Consider the following 4784-nt stretch of genomic DNA (forward strand, 5'->3'; position numbering starts at 1 on the left):
GTGACTTCAGTTATAAAGATGAATCCTCCTCTGTGTTATTGGTGCATCTATGTTTAAAAAGAACTCCCAGAGAGCTAGCTGGACTTTCTTATCCCATGAAAATATAGGCAGAACGCACCATCTACAAGCCAGATAGCAGGATTCAGTAAATTTACCAGGATTCTGATCATGGACTTGAAGCCGCATTATCAGCCATCCAGTCTCTGAGACTGCAATGAGAGCAACCTGGCTGGTTCCTTAGTGAGGCAGGGATCAGCCAGGAGAGGGGTGAACATACAATGTGCTTCTTGATTTCTAGTGAGAACAGAATGCAGATGAAGGCTTCAAGGCTAAGCAATATGAGTGGCACGGCTTGGTTAATCTTGGGCCCAAAATATAAAGAAAACAAGAATAATAAATTTTATGAGAGAGTTGGCAGACATGATCACTAATCTTGGTTGCTGACTTGAGTGGCTCTGAATTCAATTAAAATGCACACATCTGGGCACTCTTGTGAGGGATTTTCTTTCTTTCTTTTTTTTTTTTCCTTTTTTCAGAGCTGGGGACCGAACCCAGGGCCTTGTGCTTGCTAGGCAAGCACTCTACCACTTAGCTAAATCCCCAACCCTGGGGATTTTCTTGATCAGGTTATTTGAATCAGGAATATTTGTCCTAAGTGTGGGTGGGAACTTCTGGTGGCAATACAGATTTAAGAATGTTAAAGAAGGAAGCTTTGATTATTGTCTGCCTGCCTTCACTCTCACTGGAAAGTACATTAATCCTGTGTCTCCTGCATTCCTTTGCTAATACTCGAAACACCTTCTCTGGTATTTCCTTTTAGACTGAAGACCAATGGCTACAGGAAACTCACGTGCCTTCAGCACCAGGCTAAGATGGCTGAGCCATCAAGCATCATAGACTGAGCAGCCAACAGGGTTCTCAGTACCCTTGAATGAGACAGCCATTGTTAGAATATCCAGACAGTGTCCTGTAAGCCAAATTACCTTTTAATGTGTTTTGTCGTTTGTATAGGAGTTGGCCACCATAGACTCATGTGTTTGAATGCTTGAATCATTAGGAGTGATACTATTAGGAGGTTTGGCCTTTTTGGAGTTGGTGTGGGCTTGTTGGAGTAGGTGTGGGCTTGTTAGAGTGGGTGTGGCCTTGTTGGAGTGGGTGTGGCCTTGTTTGAGTAGGTATGGCATTTTTGGAGTGAGTGTGGCCTTGTTGGAGTAGGTGTGGCCTTGTTAGATTAGGTGTGACTTTGTTGGATGAAGTGTGCCACTGTGGTGGCTGGTCTTTGAGATTTGTATATACTCAAACTATGCTCAGTGGTACAGACAATCCTTTTCTGCTGCTTGTGCATCAAGAACTTTGGGCTCTTCCAGCACCAACTCTGCCTGGATGCTCCCATGATTCCTGTCATGATGATAATGGACTGAACCTCTGAAACTGTAAGCCAGCTGCAATGGAATCTTGGCCTTTATAAGAGTTACCTTGGCTGCTGCACCTGCAGCCATGAGCATGCTCAGGCTACAGAATAGGATTGTCTCTAGTGTCCTCCACTGTGGTAAAATGAAGGTCCAGTTGAACCCCAATGAGACCAGTAATATTGTCAATGCCAACTCCCCTCAGCTGATCAGGAAGCTGATTGTAGATGGCCTGATCATCTGGAAGCCTGTAACTGTCCATTCTCAGGCTCGCTGCCAGAAAAACACCTTGAAGGGCAGGCATATTCATAAGGAAGAGAAAGGGTATTGCCAACACTTGGGTGCCTGAGAGGGTGACCTGGATGAGAAGGATGAGGATCCTGCACCAGCTTCTCAGGAGACACTGGGAATCCAAGAAGATTGACCACCATATGTATCACAGCCTGTACCTGAAGGTCAAAAGGAATGTATCCAAATACCAATGGATTCTTTTGTAGCAGATGCAGAAACAGAAGGCAGAAGAGGTCCACAAGAAGCTACTGGCTGACCAGGCTGACACTCCCAGGTGTAAGACCAAGGTAGCACAAAAACTCGTGGGAGGAGTGCCTCCAGGCCAAGAAGGAGGAGATCACCAAGACTCTGTCCAAGGAGGAAAAGACCAAGAAATAAAGCTTCCTTCACGTCTGTGCATAGGGACCTCACTGTGCCCTTACATGATCAGACATTAAATTAAAAAAGCCTTAAAATAAAAAAGAGTTACCTTGGCCATGGTGTCTGTTCACAGCAATGGAAATCTAACTAAGACAATGTGTATTCATTCTGCCATTTCTGTTTCTCTGGAAACCCTAATACAATAGCGCTCTAGAGAGAGGAACAAGTCCCCAACTGGACAACATAAATTACATAAATTACGAGTTTACTTTTCTAGTGAATTTGAAGTTGTTGTGGTTTTTTATAAAAAAAAATACAAACTTGTTGGTTTTTTGTTTGTTTTGGGGTGTTGTTGTTGCTGCTGCTGCTGCTGCTGTTGTTGTTGTAGTTGTTGTTGTTGTTGTTGTTGTTGTTGTTGTTTTTGTTTTTAAAGAAGAAACACATTAAGCCTCTTCATCCCTGACTGGCTGGCAAACCCCCGAGCCCACATCAGCTAAAATGATTAAGGCATTAGTAATCTCTGTTCACAAAAACATAAAGTTATTCCTGTCAAGTTCAGATTAGAGATATCATTGGCAATGTGGGCAACCTACAGCATCCACCATTTAACACAGACAAATCAGGACACATTGTCAGCAGCCTGTCGGGCCAACAGAGACGAGCACCTGCATGTTGTGTTGTTATTTTATTTTATGAAGTTTTTCAGCCACCCTGCTCATTAATCGTGTTTATAATGTTAACTTTGGCACTTTTTTCTTGGTTCATAAAATATTTCCTTAATGAACTGTCAGCTCACACCCCCGCATCCCACTCTAATGACTTCCAAATTAAGTTCATCTGGACCAAGGGGGTCTTTTGAACTGTATGATGACAGAAAACACGGGGAAAAGAACCTCTTTCATTGTATTTGAAGAAAGACATAGTCATTCATCTGCCGCCTTCCCCCAGTGCTAACTGTTCCCAAGCTCAGTGCTGAGACCTCTGCCTCATGGGCAACATCAGAGCCTTGAGATGAGCACTTCCAATCCAGGAGGCATTATACTGACATGACCATACGGTGCTCCCTCACCTACAGCCACCGGGTTTCAAACTCCTGGTGTCCATCCTCCCTTAAAAGAGAGCTGTTGGGATCCACACTGAGCATCACCAATGCCCATAATCCAAAGCTCATACTTTTTAAAAATCAGATGTGTTTATATTATTGAATGTTTGAATGTTCTGGCTACACAGAACTGTGTGCACCACGTGCCTGTGTGATGTCTGAGGAGGCCAAGAGAGGGCATTAGATCTCCTGAAACTGGCTAAAAGTTCAACTGTGAGCCATCATATGGATGCTGGGAATAGAACCTGGGTCCTCTGCAAGAATAACTAGTGTTCTTCGTGGCTGAGCCGTCTCTCTAAGTCCAAGAATCTGTGCCCTGTCCCTGGAGATGCTTTGCTACTCTACAAAACCACATGGAGACTTTTTGGCCACCCTCACGAATAGACTTCACCCTATCAATGAAGAGAATGCCATGGCTGGTGGTATTGTAGACATTAGAAGACTCTGAGGGAAAGTGCCTTGTATAGGAGAGTCCTGTGAGGACCAAGATGGGAGAAGCACCCTGGAATGTAATGAGAGTGGGTTGGGCCTTTGAAGAAGATAAAAGAGTGATGGTAACAAGGACATTTAAGCAACCCCATGAACTATCTGGTCTGGGGTCTTCTTTAGGTTTTCACTGTTGAGAAGAGACAACATGACCAAGGACAACTTGTAATCGGGGCTGGCTTACAGGTTTAGAGGGTCAGTCCATTATATTTAAGGCAGAGGGCATTGCAGTGTGCAGACAGACATGGTGCTGGAGAAGGAGATGAGAGTTCTACATCTTCATCTAAAAGAAGCCAGGAGCAGACTGTCTCCCACATGACTGGCAGAAGGATTTCAAGAACTCACCCCCACAGGGACACACCTCCTCTAAAAAGGCCAACATCCTAATAGTGCCATTTCCAGTGCAGTGCATATTCAAACCACCACTGGGTCTCTTCACATATGTAATAATTGTACCATTGTTTTAAAGTCTTGCTTAAAGACTCATGATGTTTGCCTGAAGAACCTTCCTTGGGTCTGGGTGGCTCCAAAACCCAAGAACATGAAGTCCTGTATCTCCCTGAAGTATGAAATTGGCATGTGTGCACAGCCCGTCCCATCCTCTGGAATATCATAATGTTAAGGGTGTGCAGCTCCAGTCTGCAGCGTCATAAGTGCCGGCATGTGTGAGTTCTTGAGCCGCACACTCAACAGATTCAGGTTTGACCCTTCTGTACTTTTGTTTATGGCTCCGAACTCTGGCCCAGAAGGATGGGTAAGTAGTTCCGGGAAGGTTGATTGCTGGGTGAAGCCAAAGGCGTGAAAGGCATGATGGTATGTGATTTAATTACAGAGCTGAAGGAATCTGGCTCATTTCTTCCTGTACACATGAGAGATGAAGTCATTCTGTGCAGCCAATTGCAAAAAAAAAAAAAAAAATCAGAGAGAAAAGGAACATAGGATGGTTGTTTTACCTAGACTAGATCATGAGCCCCGAACTGATTTAAATATCCATATGTACAGAGGAATCATTGCTTTTTGGTGCAGAGATGCCCCTCTTTTTTAAGCACCCATGGAAAGATCAGGTAGATCTGGGTGTTTGGTGTGAGAACACATCTCTTCCTGTGGAATCCCACTCATGACCACTAAGGTGGTCA

General features: G+C 44.2%; 1 pseudogene; it reads left to right on the top strand.

Moving 5' to 3' along the window:
• The first annotated feature begins 1497 nt into the window (after window positions 1–1497).
• Window positions 1498–2078, top strand: LOC147998081 (large ribosomal subunit protein eL19 pseudogene; annotated as a pseudogene).
• Window positions 2079–4784: the final 2706 nt, after the last annotated feature.

Source organism: Rattus norvegicus, chromosome Y (genome assembly GCF_021556685.1).
Source record: "Rattus norvegicus strain SHRSP/BbbUtx chromosome Y, alternate assembly SHRSP_T2T, whole genome shotgun sequence".
Lineage (NCBI taxonomy): Eukaryota > Metazoa > Chordata > Mammalia > Rodentia > Muridae > Rattus > Rattus norvegicus.